The sequence below is a fragment of the Papaver somniferum genome, chromosome 4, assembly GCF_003573695.1.
Source record: "Papaver somniferum cultivar HN1 chromosome 4, ASM357369v1, whole genome shotgun sequence".
Classification (NCBI taxonomy): domain Eukaryota; kingdom Viridiplantae; phylum Streptophyta; class Magnoliopsida; order Ranunculales; family Papaveraceae; genus Papaver; species Papaver somniferum.
The window spans coordinates 76,012,631-76,032,805 of NC_039361.1; positions in this window are offsets into that span (position 1 = coordinate 76,012,631).

Consider the following 20,175-nt stretch of genomic DNA (forward strand, 5'->3'; position numbering starts at 1 on the left):
CGACTGCTTGCTGCTGTAGTCTGCGAACTGGTGGAGATGCAGATGATATGCAGGTGCGAAGATGGTTTGGAGAGTGCTGGTGATATGTGGATGGCATGCAGGTGAGACGGTTATGCAGGTGGTGCAAAAGATGATGCTGTAGTGGTGTGGTATCCAGGTGGTGATGGCTGAATGCCGTGGAGATGAGAACTGGTGGATGGAAGGGTGTTGGTGTTGAAACAGTCGCAAGGGGGGTATGAGATGTTCCCCATAACCTTAGGTTTAACCCTATTTATAGGGTATTTCTTGACTGCAATTTCGAATCCGATGACAACCCTTTCCTTGCCCTGTATTCTTGGCTTGAAACTCTTTCCAAAATCGATACAAATTTGTACTGAAATCCCCTTATCCTGTTGTGTCGAGAACATCTCCTAGCCGCTTTCTCTTATCAACTGAACCTAACCTAGTCTTTGGCAAAAAAGCCAGCAAACCCAAGGCCAATACTGCACATAACTAGAGCAGAACTGGTGATCTCCTCCCTACTATCGCTGCCAGAACTGCAACTAATGGAAGCAGCAACAACAACAACACATGGCACCCACTTTTCCTTTGTTTGTCTTCAGTTTCTAAATCAAGTTCTAGATGCTAACATAGCTCATAGGCAGAGCCATTTCTCAATCTCCTTGTGATATCTCCTTCCCTGACTCTTTGTACAAGCTCACCAGCATCCATAATTACCCGGTGGCAGGGACTTGGACCACTTGGTTCAATCAACAATGGGAACTGCTGCAGAACTGGCCATTCAAGCATTTCAACGAACAGTGTATAGGCGTCTTGCAAGCTGATGCTGGTTTCATCTCTTTCCCTGCAAGACATGAATTTGTGACAAACCCATCCAATACAATCTCAACACTCGCAGTCATACAATAAATTCTTCTTCCTTGTTTAACTTCTCATTGCTTTTACAATTCTCACGCAGACCACTCACAGATTCTAACCCATTTCCATTTCCATCTCCATCAAAACAGCACCTATCCCCCTTTCCTCTCTTCTTATAAATATCAACTTCGACACAAACCCCATCGAACCATCCAATCAATCACGGCAACACAAGTTATCGTATCCCCATTGGGCATTGGCTTAGTGCGGCGAGGGTCTTGTTGCAGCAGTCGGTCTTGTTCGTGAAAAAGAAAGTGAGAAGAACCTGAATTAGTCTCGCACCTGGATTTAGTTCTAGATAAAAGGAAAAAGATCTAGACACCCGAGCTTAAGATACGTGCTGCTAAAGTGGGGTGCCCACTCTTCTTTTGTGTAAACTGAAGTGGCAGCCCAGAGTAGAATTCTGCTTGTCTTTAACAACTCCAGTTGGACTTGAGATGGTTTCCCCTTGTCTTCGGATTAGCTCCCCAACATCACTCATCTGTGAATTGATAATTTTGCCCTTCTCGCTCAAAAAAGATGATTTCTTCATCTTTTGCTTTATATGACTCCAAAACACCTACTAGAAACAAGCATAATATACACTAATTTATTAGAGAAATAGCAAAGAAAGCATAAACAATTGATAGTAAATCAATGTGTTTAAGACACCCATCATCATGTTTTCTATATAAGAACAGGATGATGAATATACATTATCCAGGTTACACAATGTGGTGGGACCTGAAGGTTCTCCATTTGGAACTGGACCCAAATCCGATTTGTAGAAGAAACTTGCAACCGTAGCTTTGGAAATACTTTTTCTTTGTCGTGAGAACTAGAATCAATCAAGAGTTTATCTGAGAGGTACCCTATGCTTGATTTGGACTTGGAAGAGGTATTTGACCGAATACCAATAACTTGTTCCGAGAGAATATTCTTGAAACCTTGAGGTACGTTAATTGATCAATCTTTTTTAAGTCTTCTCTTACCTTTTTTCTGACTCATTGTCTTATAGGTTGGATCACACCAAACACAAATTTGTAGATCTTATCGTGTTTGCCTTTTCCGATACCAATTGAAATGACGAGGGTACCAAGTACACCACAAACTTCTCAATATCCACTTATTCAAGACATGCCTTGTCTGAATCGATGGCTCTTCTCCACTAACCATAAAGATATAGGTACTCTTTATTTCATCTTCGGCACCATTGCTGGAGTAATGGGTACATGCTTCTCAGTACTGATTCGTATGGAATTTGCACGACCCCGTGATCAAATTCTGGGTGTAATAGAATAGGACGACTTGTTCTGACCAAGACTCCACTTTTGGCTCCGTCGATGGAGCGTATGAATTTCCTGGAATGTAGATAGACCAAAAGAGGGAATACATAGATACAAATAGGAATTATAGTACCATTGAAAGAAGGGGCACCTGTGGAAACATCTAATATAGACACGAACTGTCAAGAAGATAAAAATCAAAAAATTTACACTTGGTATATTAGTCAAATCCAAGAACAGATTCCATGAAAGATCTGTTTTGCTCAAGTTCTAGTTGCTGAAATTGTTAGATCATAATGGCTGGTAAGAAAAATGCGATGGATACCTTAACTGATAGGGTAGAAAACTTGGAATATAGGATTCGCGATGAGGTACACCATCCTAACAACGCTAATTATGATGCTATAGTGCTGGCTCGCATTCAAGCATTGGACACTTATGCTGCTGATATGCGTGTTGCAAGCTAGGTTGCAACGAAGAAGCATGGTTCTTTGGAAGGACAAATCGCTGCTGTTAAGGCCATGTTCACAGACTTTATGAAAGAGCTAACTGACGAGTCAGGCGTCTTAAGGAGAATGATGGCTACGATAGGTGCGGATCATGCTACTATATGTGGCGGTAGTAATGGAGACTTTACAAAGATTAAAGTCCCTGAAGGCGTTTTATGGCGCAAGAGATGCGAAAGCATTGGATAATCTCATGTGATACATGGATCAATACTTCAAGGCCGTCAGAACCCCTGAAGAGAAAAAAGTCACTCTCGTTAGCATGTACCTGGAAGGTGATGCGAAGTTGCGGTGGATGACTAGAATTGATGACAACTTTACTGCTGGTCGTCCAGGAATCGTGACATGGGATGTCATGAAGGAAGAATTGAAAGGTCAATTCTTACCAAGCAATTCTGCTTGTCTAGCTATGAAGAACTTGTGTAAGCTGCGGCACACCGGTACATCACATGAATACGCTAAAGAGTTTTCGTCTTTGATACTAGATATTCGCAACATGTCTGAGGAAGATAGATGCTAGATATTCGCAACATGTCTGAGGAAGATAGGTTGTTTACTTTTAAATTTTTTTTGCATGCATAGGTTCAAGACGAAGTGAGAAGGCAGGGTATCAAAGACCTACCTCCGGCCATTGCAATTTTGTACAACGTTGTTAATTTTAGGTCAATTAGTACCTCAACTGATGCTAATTATAAGGGAAAGGATAAAAAATGCCAGAAGTATAAGGACAATGGGAGTAGGAAAAGTTCTGAGGATAAGGAAAAGAACTATCAAAGGAATGATAATTAGACCGCGGAGAACAATGCCGGTGGGTGTTTCCTATGCAAGGGTCCTCACCTTGCACGTGATTGTCCTAAGAGAGAAAAACTGTCCGCAATAGTCACTAGAGGTAGTGGTGATAAAGATGAGAATGATGAGGTAGAGCATGTTAATCCTATTCAACTATGCAACATAGTAACACAAAAGGCTGCAACACAGCAAGGGTTGAATGGCGCTGGCCTAGTTTATGTGAAAGTTGGCATTCACAACCATAGACTCTGGGGTATGGCCGAGTACGGGTGTTTCACACTATGTTATGATCTTGTCTATGACAGAGTACTTGGGTTTGGAAGTATATCAGGCTGGTCACTGTATGAAGACTGTGAATTATATAGCTAAACCAATCAATAGGATCGGGCAAATGTTGAAGTGGGATAATGGCATGACCGGATTAGTATTATGGTGATGCATCTCAATGATTTCGAGATGATCCTTGGTAACAACTTTTACTAGATTACAGAGGAAACAGTGATGCCTTACCTTGGCCAGATTTTCATACAAAGTCCAACTGCACCTTGTTTCGTGAAAGGTGTAAGGAACGTCAGTCTGTACGACATGAGGCGCGACAAAGGAAAGGAAAGGAAATTGAGTTTTCTCCTGTCCACTTGTTCGAAGAAAGCTTAGATGAGATTCATGAGGATTCTTATGGATCTTAATATACCTTATTCATCGTGACTGACCTATGTATGAAGCATGGGCATCACAGTGTTGTTTGCAAGTGCTTCGACCTGAAAAGTTTGATCAAATATATATGGAGGCTTTAGCATGTTCTATTTGTCATATCTGTTTGAAGTTTAAGTTGGGTGATGCTAGTTTTATGGTCTTAAGAGATGGCACACTGTTTGGCGTATTTGCTTTGGTTGTTTGTTGCTTTCAGTAAGGCCATTTGTTGACCAATGGTGTAAATGGGAAGTAGTCCCTAAGTCTCTTATATAAGGTTAGTGTAATGAATGAAGGTGGTGTTTAAGCAAAAATATTGTCTCTTTTTTCTTAATATAAAGCTAGTTTATTGAGTAAGCACTACAAGTGAAAAAGCGGGGGTATAACAACCATACCCAATAATTCGTTTGGCAATTCGTATGGACTAAACTCCAATATAATTCTGAGAGCACCAACTTAAAAGTGAGATTCAATCAAGAAATATATAAAACAGTTTTATCTCTTTCTCAATGCAATCAGCAAATCGAACAGATAAAAATCTGTGATCCTGATTGATTTGAGAATAACTTGGGCGGTACCAAAGACCAACGCCCATGTGTCAATCAAGTTATATCCAACAAACAATGTTGGATTTATCAACTATGGTTGAACTACGCACAACCTATGATATTTCAATTATATAAACAAATATAATGCGAAAAAAATAACACAGACACCTGAAATTTTGTTAACAAGGAAACCGCAAATGCAGAAAACCCCGGGACCTAGTCCAGATTTGAACACCACACTGTATTAAGCCACTACAGACTCTAGCCTACTACAAGTTAACTTCGGACTGGAATGTAGTTGAGCCTAACCAAGTCTCACACTGATTAAGGTACAGTCGCGTTCCTTATGCCTCTATAACCACGCCGGATTCTTCGCACTTGATTCCCTTAGCTGATCTCACCCACAACTAAGAGTTTCTACAACGCAAAGTCGGAGACTTATAAACAAATCTGTCTCCCACAGATATGTCCATCCTTTATTCTGTTTATTCCGTCTTTTGATACAAAGATCGATGTGAACAGGAATCAACTAATAATCCAGTCTTATACTCCCAAGAGCATCCTAGAAATATTAGTCACCTCATAATAAACTAAATGATTAACAAAAGAAGTTATTACGGAATCACAAGAGTCTGAGACGAAGAACTGTTATGATTACTTTTTATGTCTTCCCTATCAGAGATAAATCTCGAGTAAATCTTAGAGAAGATAAAACTCAATGCGATAGAACAAGTAAGATCAGAATACACAACTACAGAGAAAATAGTTGGATGTGGCTTCACGAATCCCAAATGAAGTCTTCAAGTCGTTACCTAATAATGGTTTTGCAAAACCTAGGTTAAAGGAGAATCAACTCTAGTTTTCAACTAGGACACACGGAAGTGTCAGGATTAGGTTTCCCATATGCTAGAGTTCTCCCTTATATAGACTTCCAAATCAGGGTTACTTACAATCAAATATAAGATAGCTTAGTAACAATGCATTCAAAATTCATCGTTAGATGAACTCCTGATTTAAGATTCAAGCTAAGTCTGCTTAGAAATTAAGAAATCAACCTCCAGCGTCAGATGGTATTAGCTTGACACACAAAAATGAAATATACCTATATTTGATATGGATAAACCGTACCCAAACTTGTATATTTGGTTGGCTCAATAATAGTTAACCGAAGTTAGCCATATTAACACTTATAGCTTAGCCATATTCATCTAACACTTCTAGATCAAATATTATGATCAATCAATAATGATAGATAATTAAATGAATCTAAATGTGTTTCAAGAGAGTCGTTCAAATGTTCATCATCTTATAGGAATATGTATATGAACCATTTGATGCAAAATCGGTTTGGTTCATAATTGTACAAAGTACTTATACAAGAACCAATTCATGAACATAATGCCACGGTTTGTAAAACTAGTCCACATAGCTTAATACATTAAAGTTCCATGGACTTTAGTTCGCAAACGAGTTCGTAAACGAACCTGATTTCATGAGTATGAAAATCACACTTTACCGATTTTAGAACTTAATCGCTCTGTTCGCAAACTGAGTACGAGAGTTCCGGACTTTGGCTTTGTCCATCCGTTCGCAAACGGCGTACGCAAACAAGATTTCTGGATTTGGCCTTGTCTAGTCCGTTCACAAACAAGGTACGCGAACAAAAGCTCTGGACCTTTTCACAGGTAAACCGGTTCGCAAACAGAGTTCGCGAACAATAGTTCCGGGACCTGAACAAGACTTGCACAATTAGTTTACAAAGTATACAACTTGTATTATATCCATACATGGTAGTTCTAAAACTCTCATTTAATCATTGAAACATCCTTGGAAGACAAAAATGGTAATCTCACACATACCACTAGCTTCAAGTAATTTTCAAGTGATTAATCGATCAATATGAAACTTCCCAAGTCAACATCAAATGATTGTCTCATACAAATCATATAAGATGTTTCGAGTTAATTTTCACATGATCATCTTTTGACTTAATCTTTAGTTTCCAACAAATAAGTTGTCTCCAACTAAACTCGTCAAGAATACGATGAACTTAGCTAAATCTAAAAGCTTCCAACACATATTTATAGAAATAGATAAGCGAGATAAACTCGGCTCGAAATATCAAATGTGTTTAATATAAAAGTCTATATAGCTATACGACTTAGTCTCATTAGAAGATAAAATATAATAGACTTCTGAGTGATAGATAAGTTTTAGTCTCCGTATACCTTTTGTTGATGACATTCCTCCAAGCTCTTCCGTAGATCTTCTTCTTCAATTGGTGAACGCCGTGAAGTCTAAAGCTCAACTACACACTTCTATCCTAATCCGAGACATAGCTATAAGTAGACTAGAAATCAAGTATATAGTTTTGATCAACTAAACTTGACAAACAAGCTTGAGATAGAAATGCTTGCGAGTTCGACCGAGAAGTGCTCTAAAAATCTCCCCCTTTGTCAATTTTAGTGACAAAACTATCAATACGTATGTATTACAAAATAAATAAACTTAGTGCTCTAAAAATCTCCCCCTTTGTCAATTTTGGAACATAAGGTTCATGAAGAAAGGAGTCAATCCCAACAAACCTTCTTAACTGTTACCGAATCAGGGCCTTCTGAATTTCAAGCGATCTTAGAACAATAGCTTTTATTTTCCGAATCTCCATCCTTGTTTCTTTTAACTCTTCAAGTACAACAAAAAACTAAAGATTTGAGGTGGTAGCCCTTGGTTTCTTCATAATCTTCCTTTTTTCTCTTCAAAGTTCTAGAGGAATGGGATTTGTTTTTTCCTTCTTGACTGATGGCTAAAAAATCATATATATTAACATCTTTTCCATAAGAAGAGATGGTGCTTGGAGTCTCCATAAAATTAGAAAATATGGGATTGTAAAAGGAACACAAAACAACAGCTCCACATGCAACCTTTTGATGAAAAGAGTTTCAGGGAAGGAAAAAGAATGTAATGTTACAAAACCTATATACAAAGTAAGTAGAGTTCACGTACGATCAACACAAACATCCATATGAAGGGTATAAATGTTGATTTTAACCCCCTTTTTATTAATCAAATAGGGTGAAATCTTTCCAATACCGTTACTTGTGGATATGAAAAGAACAAACAAAAATTCAGTAATTGGAAATTCAAAAAAACAAACTAGAATAGTTTCTGACCCTTGAACCCGACTGTGCACAACTCTTGTCTCTTTTCGAAATTCGGGCACATGAGACAAGATGCACCTTCAACACCATTAGATTGTGTCTGGGTGAACAATAATCTGTTCACCACAAGGTTCTTGCACGGAATTTTCAACACCCCTTTTTATAGGTCGTTCAGACCTAGTTATTTTCTGTAGACATCTAACTTTTTCCTTAGAAATCAACTTCTTAGGAGAAGAGTTAAATTTACATACCTCGGATGGATTCGACTTTAGAACAAGTTTGAGCTTGTTTGCTAATCGATTGGCTCTTCATTGCAGTTTGTTGACATATCTTACTTTATGTTTGTACTTGAAACAATTAGAGAGATCATGACCCTTAATAGTATAATAAGAACATGTCAATGTGGAGGATGGTTCAGGCACCATAGTCGAACATGCTTCTAAACAAAGTGAAGTACCTGAAACATGTGAGATGGAGTTTTCATTAGACAAAGTAAAATCCATTTCATCCTCCAATATGGTCGATGAAGTTTCTTCAGGAAAAATATCAAGGTTGATGTGAGTATTGCTATAATTATCAAAATTAATATTTTCGCCAAGAAGTGCTGCACTCGATTTTTTATCTTCAGTCGAATCATAGTGATCATACGTTTCCTCAAGAGTTGCAGCAAGACCTTTTTTCCCAGTGTACTTTCTACGATTTGGACACTCATTAGCAAAATGACCAAAACCTTTACACTTAAAGCACTATGGCATGTACTTATCATCAGTGTCGACACTCAACAATATCCCTGTTTTTAGGAGGAACACGATCATGAGGCTTAACTGATGATCTAGGTTTACCTCTGGTAAATCGTTTACTTCTCTTCAAAAGAATATCTCTAAACTCTCTTGTGATCAGAGAAACTAAATTGTCAAGATCTTCATCTGATGACTCAGTGTCAATAGAATCATCCACATAGCCGCCAACACTTTTCCTTTTAGTGTTCTTTTGTGCTTTGAACGCAATATCCTTTCCGGTTTTGGATATATGCTCATGATCAAATATTTTTTACTTTCCAACAAGAGTATTTGTGGAAAGTGTTTCAAGGTTATTTCCCTCAACGATGGGATGTTTCTTAGAATCGTATTTAGCTGGTAGAGATCTGAGAATTTTCATCACAATGTCCATTTCAGGAATAGTCTTACCCAACACAAAAGATGCATTAACAATTTCAGACACTTTGTGATTAAACTCATCAAATGAATCTTCATCATCCATACGAAGGTTTTCCCAATCAGAATTTAGGTTTTGAAGCCTAGCTTCTTTCTCAGAGGTATTCCCTTCAAATACGGTTGCTAAGATATCCCAAACATCTTTAGACCGAGTGCACGTAGTCCCGTGGTGCTGAAGTTTGGGGTAATGGCATGGATGATAGCATTTAATCCGTCAGAATTTTTCTTTTCAGCAAGAATCTCAACATCATCATAATCACCAATATCCTTTGCAACAGTTACACCGTCGACTGTAACTAATGGAGGATTATAGCTATTAACAATACGAACCCATGATTGAAAATATCGCGCTTGTAAAAAGGCATGCATAACAATTTTGCACCATAAGCAATTCGAGCCATCGAAGACTGGAAGTACGTTTATAGAGATAGCACTTCTGTCCATAGAGTAGGATTGCTACAAACACAGACTTATGAGGTCTTAGCATGTTTGCCTGCACTGGTACCAATTGAAAAAGTGGGGGCATAACAACCACACCCAATAATTGGTTCAGCAATCTGTATGGACTAAACTCCAATATAATTTCCCGAGCACCAACTTAAAAGTGAGACTCAATCAAGAAATATACCAAAGAGCTTTATTTCTTTCTCAATACAATCAGCAAATCGAACAGATAGAAATCTGTGAGCCTGATTGATGTAAGAATAACTTGGACGCTACCAAAGACCAATACCCAAGTGTCAATAAAGTTATATCCAACAAACAAGGTCGGATTTATCAACTGTGACTGAACAACGCACAACCTGTGATATTTCAATTATATAAACAAACATAATGCGGAAAAGAAATAACACAGACACCGGAAATTTTGTTAACGAGGAACCGCAAATGCAAAAAAAACCCGGTACCTAGTCCATATTTGAACACCACACTGTATTAAACCTCTACAGACTCTAGCCCACTACAAGTTAACTTCGGACTAGAATGTAGTTGAGCCCTAACCAAGTCTCACACCGATTAAGGTACAGTCGTGTTCCTTACGCCTCTAGAACCACACCGGATTCTGCACACTTGATTCCCTTAGATGATCTCACCCAAAACTAAGAGTTGCTACGACCCAATGTCAAAGACTTTAAAAAAAATATGTCTCCCACAGATATGTCTATCCTTTATTCTGTTTATTCCGTATTTTGATATAAAGATCAAGGTGAACAGGAATCAACTAATAATCCGGTCTTATACTCCCGAAGAGTAGCCTAGAAATATTAGTCACCTCACAATAACCTAACTGATTAACAGAAGAAGTTATTGCGAAATCACAAGAGTCTGAGACGAAGAACTGTTGTGGTTACTTTTTATATCTTACCTATCGGAGATATATCTCGAGTAAATCTTAGATAAGATAAAACTCAATACGATAGAACAAGTAATATATGAATACGCAACTACAAAGAAAATAGTTGGATCTGGATTCACGAATCCCAAATGGATTCTTCAATTTGTTAACCTAATAATGGTTTTGGAAAACCTAGGTTAAAGGAGAATCGACTCTATTTTGCAACTAGGACACACAGAAATTTCTAGATTAGGTTTCCATATGCTAGAGTTCTCCCTTATATAGCCTCTCAAATCAGGATTGCTTACAATCAAAGTTAAGATGACTTAGTAACAAAGCATTCAATATTCACCGTTAGATGAACTCCTGATTTAAGATTCAAGCTAAATCTGCTTAGAAATTAAGCAATCAACCTCCACCGTTAGATGGTACTAACTTCATACACACAAACCTGATTTAAGAATCAAGTTAAGTATGCATAGAAATTAAGCAATCAACCTCCACCGTTATATGGTATTAACTTGATACACATAAATGAAATATACCTATATTTAGATATGGATGAACCGTACCCAAACATGTATACTTGGTTGGCTCAGTAGTAGTTAACCGAAGTTAGCCACATTAATACTTATAACTTAGCCATATTCATCTAACACCTCTTGATCAGATATGATGATCGATAAATTATGATAGATAGTCAAATGAATCCAAATGTGTTTCAAGAGAGTTGTTCAAATGTTCATCATCTTAAAATAATATGTGTATGAACCATTTGAAGCATAATCGGTTTGTTTCGTAATTGTACAGAGTACTTATACAAGAACCAATTCATGAACATAATGCCATGGTTTGTAAAACTAGTTCACATAACTTAATACATTAAAGTTCCAGGGACTTTAGTTCGCAAACGAACCTGAGTTCATGAGCATGAAAATCACACTTTACCGATTTTAGGACTTAACCGCTGTGTTCGCAAACTGAGTACGCGAACAAGAGTTCCGGACTATGGCTTTGTCCAGTCGTTCGCAAATAGCATACACAAACAGGAGTTCTGGACTTGGCCTTGTCTAGTCCATTCATAAAAAGGTACACGAACACAAGCTCCAGAACTTTTCACAGGTAAACCAGTTCGTAAACAGAGTTCCGAACAATAGTTCCGGGACCTGAACTAGACTTGCACAGTTAGTATGCAAAGTATACAACATGTATTATATCCATATATGGTAGTTCTAATACTCTCATTTAACCATTGAAACATCCTTGGAAGACAACAATGGTAATCTCACACATACCACTCAAGTGATTAATCGATCAATATGAAACTTCCCAAGTCGACATCAAATGATTGTCTCACACAAATCATATAAGATGTTTCAAGGTAATTTTCACATTATCATCTTTTGACTTCATTTTTAGTTTCCAATAAATGAATTTTCTCCAACTAAACTCGTCAAGAATACGATGAACTTAGCTAAAGCTAAAAGCTTCCAACACATATTTCGATAAATAGATAGGCGAGATAAACTCGACTCGAGATATAAAATGTGTGTAATGTAAAAGTCTATATAGCTATACGACTTAATCTCATTAGAAAATAGAATAGAATAGACTTCTGAGTGATAAATAAGTTTTAGCCTCCACATACCTTTTGTTGATGAAGTTTGTTGGAGCATTTCTCGGTTGAACCCACCAAGCGTTGGTATGTCAAGTTTGGTTGTCATATTTTAGTGAATCAAAACTCATGTTAAGAGTCGCTTGATTATGTACTAGAGTCAACTTCGTATATGTTAGCTTGAAATTATTAGAATATGAGACATTACAAGTATTGAGAAGTCTTGAAGATGTGAAGAAGCAAGGAGCTACAACGACAACAATCATCCTTCCACTTGAGGTTAGTGATATTTGACTTGAACTGTTTCATTCCTTAACGTATCTTTCAAGTCATGCATATTGAAAACATAACTGTGAAGCATATTTGAACTCTAGATAGACATAGTATTAAGGAATACAATACGAGGTTTATTGCTTAACCATTAAACTTCATAGATAAGACATCGCCATAATGCTATTGTGATTATGTATGGGTATGAGGTGAGGATTTCATCCTAGGAAACAATATTTACATGTGTTCTAAGGAACTAAGTTTATAAACTTGTTTGTGGACCGAAAAGGAAATTTCCAGGTGTTACTGGTTTTGTTATTCATTGCATATCTTATGAACAACCAATATGTCTGATAGAGTATAACCGCTCACAACTTGTTGTGTTCTTGGTAGAACTATTCACAAAGGCCTGACTTATGTATTGGTATAACTTTTATTAGTAAAACCGATCTTAAGTAATCACCTGTGGTATGATCAGATTTTGTATGTCTGACCAATTAAAAGGAAAGGGGAACCGATCCTTGTAAAGGGTGCAGTACATCAAAGGGAACCGATCCTTGTATGGGGTGCAACAAGGTTTATAGAAGAAAGGGGAACCGATCCTATGGACATGTGCAACACATATAAGTTAAATACCATATATATGTGGGGAACCGATCCTAGTACCTATTCAAACAAATTTTTGGAAAGCTAGTGTGACTATGCACAATACTCACATAGAGGTAGAACCGAAAATTGTTTTGGTAGAACCGTTAAACCCATGATTGTGATTGAATGTTGGTTTGATCAATCACATAGTTCTTGAAAGTCAGATGAACCAATTCTAAACTTTTTTGGAAGTGTGGCAAATCGGTGTCAAGGTTGTACGTGTGAAAGAGAACTTACAAAGTTAAGATGTCGACAAACTTTGAACACGTGCTGTGAATGTTTATTTCTTTAATTATTTAAAGATATTCCTTAATGGCTAAGGGAAGAGAATCCCAGGATCGAAACATAAGTAAGTTGCAAATATCTTAATTAAGGTTATTAATTTCATTTTGTAGGGAAATTACAGAATTGGTAATGTGCATTTACTAATTAGATTTTTCAAGAGATTTCGATCGTTATTTTTGGATAGAGCATTTACAGGAATTATGAAAACCGAATATGTGCTTTAATGAATATCTTGAGAATATTTTCGGTTTTGGAAATTCCTTGGTGTCCAAACTTCCTTGTCTATAAATACTCGAAGTTTGCCTTTCTAAACTAATCCTTCGTAACGACATATTTACTCTTTTGTTGTTGTTACTGGTGTGTAGCCGCCTATTCGGAGAGGAGAGTAATCTTATTAGGAGAAATCTCTTACGACCGCTCAGTTTAAAGTCTTCTTTGGTATTGAGAAGCTCTAGCGTGTACCGTTGGTGGGAAACTAGATAATTGCGGTTTATCTTTTGTTTTCGATTGATTTGATTGACTAACGGTGGTTGAAATCTGATTGCACCTAGTTTGTTTATTCTTGAGAATCTTCTCTTCTGATATAAGATTCACTCAAAATAGTTTAGAGTTTCGACATGGATCTTTATACTGTTGTTAGTTCTAAAGACGATCTTGTGATAATCCATTGTTAACAGACTCTGTTCTGTGCGTGATTGATCACAAGAGATTCAAGTGATTGTGTGCAGGTTTTTATTGAAGATTTAAGAAGATTTGAAGAAAAAGAAGATATTGAAGATCCGACTTGGGTTTTATAATCTTTGGTGTGCACAATGCTTGTTTCGGTAAAAGAGGATCCAATTAATAATCAGTTTATCCTTATGGTAGAATGTATTGATTAATTGAGTAGATCGGGATCAACACGATTCTTCGGATTAAAGGTGTTGTTGGAATAATCTTAAACGATTACCTTTGGGTGGTTGAATATAAGATAGATCTAAGGACCTGACGAAGGAGTTTATGTTGAGATAAACGGAAGAGCCTTTGTCCGACTCATATCACTTGGTTGAATAGAGTTGATACCAAACAAATTTGTTGTTCCTTTACTGTTTGGAATACGAACCAAAGAAATTGTTCCAAGTACGTGACTTATTTATAAGTTGGAGGCGTGGGAATACAGAAGGCACTAGGTGAACTATTGGGTTAGTTACTTGGTATTAACTATACGAAGTTGGTGTACTTTTGTGTAGCGGCTTAATCCTGAGAGTATTCAATTCTATACTAGGTCCTGGGGTTTTTCTGCATTTGCGGTTTCCTCGTTAACAAAATCTTGTTGTGTCATTTACTTTTATATTCCGCATTATAATTATTTTATTATAATTAAAGTAAATTACACAAACGTTAATTCCTATTTACTTGATAAGCAATCCTATTGTGTTTCGTTAAGTCCGAACCTTTGTATCAAGTAAACATACTTCGTTGTTGTATTGTCTCGATCTCGTATCCATAGACGATCACACGAAGTATGAACCGATTAGTTGTATTGTCTCGACTCAGTTCATAGACAATCATTTTCGGAGAAAGAACTTATAGGTAGTTAAAGTTTTAGCTTGAGGTATATTTGGGTACCCTCGCCCTTTCAATTGGTATCAGAGCATGCAAACACGAAAAGATCTAACAATCTGTGTTTGGTGCGATCCAACCTATAAGAAATGGGCCAAGGAAAAGTAAGCGAGAATGAAAATTAAGGAAAGGCTCAATTAACGTATCACAAGATATGTGCTCCAAAGGAGAGTGTCCGTCTATCTCGAATTATTCAAATGATGAGTCCTCTGGCGAGGCATTTCTGAGTTCTATCATTGATATCTCTGATGAAAGATCAAGTGTGAAAACTTCTGAACTAAAAGAATTGAGTAATCAGTTTCTCTTCTGCTCAAATGAACTTCTCTTGACTCTTGAAAGAGAACAATATCTAACATTGAAGCTTGAAAAAATTTATAAAGAGCATGAATTGCTAAAAGAAGAATTCGCACAACAAGCCTGTAACTACGAAAAAATGGATGATTGCTGAACGCCATCATGTAGAGATTTTTGAAAAAGATCTGGAAAGATCTCAAGAAAACATCTATCTTTTGGAAAAAGATCTTGATGACTCTAAATTAAAGTTGAACTCTCAACGAGAGTGCTTCAAGGAAAAGGAAGAAAATCTTCTTCTTAACATAAGTTGTTTAGACGAATCTCTCAACACTACTCCCAATAAAAACAGTTCATTAAAAGAAGAAATCTCTATGTTGAGAAAAATGAATACAAGTTCAAACAACTTATCTTCTTTATTGGAGTCAGGAAGAAACCATGGAGACACACGTGGTTTAGGATTTGAAGAGAATAATACTTTAGTTTCTAATAAGGAAACCAAGTTTGTCAAATCCGCGTGCACTCAAATTGAGGAGTCTCCAAAAGAAAATACTCAATCCATCTGTTCAGAAATTTGTAGGGAAAAACAACCAGTTATTGATCAGTCACTCAAGAAGAAGGAGAGTGATAAAGAAGAAAAGAAACCAAAGCTAAGGAAAGTAAAGAGAGTTAAAGGAACTTTCAACAATCCTGCACAAACAGGTAACTAAAAACAGTACAACTTCCGTAATATGAGATGTTGTTATTCGTGTGGTAGTAAAAAACATTTTCAGAAATCGTGTAAGATTCGTAAGATGCAAAATGCTCTTCGGTTTGTCTCAAAAGAATTGGTAAAAATAAACCTTTTTCCTCATCTCTTATCAAACATAGTAAAGGACTATTATACTGATTTTTGGTCTACCCAGCATATACCAAAATCATTTAAAAAGGGGCATAAGAAAAATGAGTTTAAACAGGCAAGTTTTGTCTCTCATTCTTTAAAAGAATCAGTCTCTGAACCCTTTCTAGATTATGACGATATATCATATCTTAAGAAATAGAAGAGAAAGAACTGTCAAAAATAATGCACTGTTGCATAAGAACAAATTTCTCTATATCCGGAATTTGTTTATAAATGGGTATCTTTGATTATTTTCTTTTGAGAAAAATTACCGAAAAATCTTTGTATATATAAAGGTTTCCTTTTTAATAAAGGATAAGAGCTTATAAAGACAATATTCTCTTTCTAAATCTTCATGGTTCTTAAACAATGAATATTTTAAAGTATTATATATCTGATTTGGTATATTCCTGTAGATTTCATGATCTACTAACTAGAAAAATTCATATAATTCTCTTCACTGGGAATAAAAGGTCTTACAGCGAATTTGTGGGGGAATACTGTATCTAGGAAGTGGAAAGTGTTTTGGACTCCTCTAACAAAGGAAGATTCAAAATATGCTCTGATTTGTGCTCATATCAAATCATGCCCTCTCTTACTGAAGTAAGGGCCACTAGTTTATGTGAAGGAGTTCTCGAACTGATTGGACGAAAAGAACTTTTGAAGGAATTATCCTCTATCGCTCAAAAGGAAATCACTTTCCACGCTGTTTGATGGGCGTCTTACAGAGACTTTCGTGATCTTCAAATGATTAGTTCTCACTCCAACAATCTTGAAATGTTTGAAGAAAACCTTGATGAAATCATGGAAATAAAAGATAACAAGGATGAATGAGTTCAATCACTTAATCTAGTATAATAGACATCAATTTTTTATTCTTTCATTGATTGTATTGGTCTATTATGAATAAAACTATTATGAATAAAATTATTTGATTAGTAATTTTTCTTGTGATAGTTTCCGGTTTACATAGCCTGTACTTAATTGCTTTTATCTTATTTCTATGTATGTTTATGGGATGTTTGATTTGGGTTTTACTACCTTAATATTCGATCTCATATATTGTGAACCCTTATGGTTTGGGTGATTTTTTGATTTAGCGGGATTAAGTCTAACCCTAGTAGGTAGGCTTTATCAAAGGATCATGAGGGGTTCTGATAGAAACAATATGTGAAAAAGTCACAATATGTTGAATCGGTTTTGGTTTAGCATAAAAGCATATGTGTTTCGACGGTTTTCAACTTTTGCTTGCAATTGTTAAAACCGGTTTTCAACCTTTCTCTGATAAAGGTTGAGGTCTGTTGTTATTCTTTTGTTTATGCATAAGGATGACAACGTGGTGATATTTCGATATCAATTCTCCCTGGACGAAAATGCTATCATATTGGAGAAGTGGATGCGAAATTTGAGGTAACAATCTTGTTAGTTAATTGTTTTCCAGTTTGAGAAAATCCTGAGTTTATATTATATATATTTGTTGCTTTTGCTTAACAAAATTTTGGTTCAATTGATATTTATTCCATGATGTGTGTGTGGATGTGTCATTCAATTGGTTCCAGTTAAGAAAAACTATTGTTATCTTGCTTTATTGTGTGATATCAATTGTTTAGGCTTACAAAATTTCGGTACAATTTATGTGTGTGTGATTCAATTGGTTCCGGTTAAGAAAAACTATTATTATCTTGCTTTTTTATGGTATCAATTGTTTAGGCTTACAAAATTACGGTGCAATTGCGGTGCTTTTAATGTCTATGTTGTTTCAATTGCTTCCGGTTGAGGTGAATAATTATGCAAGTTGATTTATTTTGGTTTGTATGAATTATTTATGGCTTAACGAAATAATTTGTGTACGGGATGAGTTGTTTAGTCCAATTCGATTCCGGATAAGAAACTAAGTTAATTCTAATCTTAGTTCGTATTATCAAAGTGAGGTTTCGGTTATTCAAGTCTAATTGAATGCCTAAACAAGGATTGCTAGTTAACTAACCTAGTGCTTGTCTTGCTTAAAATTGAAAGGTCTAAGTTTATGGATAATTAGAACCTGATGAGAAAAATGAAGTTTATCTTTATTTTGGTCTTATCGAATTAAGCTTTTGTTTTTGAACAATCGGTTTAGCAAAGAGACTAATGTGCTTAGTTGATTTTGGTTTGCTAAACTAAATTGGAAAAAAAATTCCGGACCATTGTTTCCTTGGTAACATATCAAAATAAGACTACTTGTAGTTTCAATTTTGATATTGGTTATCAGAACGTGATGTGTGGAACCCTCATGCCTAACTCTACAGGTTTGCAAGTCTATTATGAGATTTGTAAGATTATTTTCGTGTTTTCCTTTATTTTTTCGTTTCTTTGTCATTTTTGTGAAAAAAAAAGGGGGAGAAATATATGAGTAAACAGGTGATGCTGGCATTGATTTTATATTGATTGGCATTGCTAGGGAAAAGAACATTGGTACTTGAATGTTTTATCTAACGAAAGAGTGAAAGCACAGACTAAGGGGGAGTAACATGTCATATAAATTGGTATAACAAAGACGTGCGGATTGAATATCTACCTATCTTCCTTAGGGGGAGTATTATCTTTGTTATTATAATGTCAACAACGGCATTTTCAAGGATTGAATGTAAGCAGTTTTACTGTGCTGTTGAATCGGGAATCAAGCGGATTGTAATGAATTCTTGTAATTTGTTTATCCATATGATGTAAGAGTTTTGTCACTAAAATTGACAAAGGGGGAGATTGTTTTATCATTGCTCGGTTGAACCCACCAATTGTTGGTATGTCAAGTTTGGTTGTCATATTTTAGTGAATCAAAACTCATGTTAAGAGTCGCTTGATTATGTACTAGAGTCAACTTCATATAGGTTAGCTTGAAAGTATTAGAATATGAGACATTAAAATTACTGCGAAGTCTTGAAGATGTGAAGAAGCAAGGAGCTACAACGACAACAATCATCCTTCCACTTGAGGTTAATGATATTTGACTTGAACTGTTTCATTCCCTAACGTATCTTTCAAGTCGTGCATATTGAAAACATAACTGCGAAGCATATTTGAACTCCATATAGACATAGTATTAAGGAATAAATACGAGGTTTACTGCTTAACCATTACACTTTGTATATAAGACATCGCCATAATAATTTTAATGTTATTCTGATTATGTATGGGTATGAGGTGAGGATTTCATCCTAGGGAACAATGTTTACATGTGTTCTAAGGAAGTAAGTTCATAAACTTGATTGTGGACCGAAAAGGAAATTTCCAGGTGTTATTGGTTTTGTTATTCATTTCATATATGAACAACCAATATGTGTGATAGAGTATAACCGCTCACAAAGTCCTGACTTATATATTGGTATAACTTTTATTAGTAAAACCGATCTTAAGTAATCACCTGTGGTATGATCGGATTTTGTATGTCTGACCAATTAAAAGGAAAGGGGAACCGATCCTTGTAAGGGGTACAATACATCAAAGGGAACCAATCCGTGTATGGGGTGCAATAAGGTTTATAGCAGAAAGGGGAACTGATCCTATGGACATGTGCAACACATATAAGTTAGATACCATATATATATGGGGAACCGATCCTAGTACCTAGTCTACCGAATTTTTGGAAAGCTAGTGTGACTATGCACAGTACTCACATGGAGGTAGAATCGAAACTTGTTTTGGTAGAACCGTTAAACCCATGATTGTGATTGAATGTTGGTTTGATCAATCACATAGTTCTTGAAAGTCAGATGAACCAATTCTAAACTTTTTTGGAAGTGTGGCAAATCGGTTTCGAGGTTGTAAGTGTGAAAGAGAACTTACAAAGTTAAGATGTCGACAAACTTTGAACACGTGCTGTGAATGTCTATTTCTTTAATTATTTAAAGATATTCCTTAACGGTCAAGGGAAGAGAATCCCAGGATCGAAACATAAGTAAGTTACAAATATCTTAATTAAGGTTATTAATTTCATTTTGTAGGGAAATTACAGGAATTAGTAATGTGCATCTACTAATTAGATTTTCCGACAGATTTCGATCGTTATTTTTGGACAGAGCATTTCCAGGAATTATGAAAACCGAATATGTGCTTTAATGAATATCTTGAGAATATTTTCGGTTTTGGAAATTCCTTGGTGTCCAAGCTTCCTTGTCTATAAATAC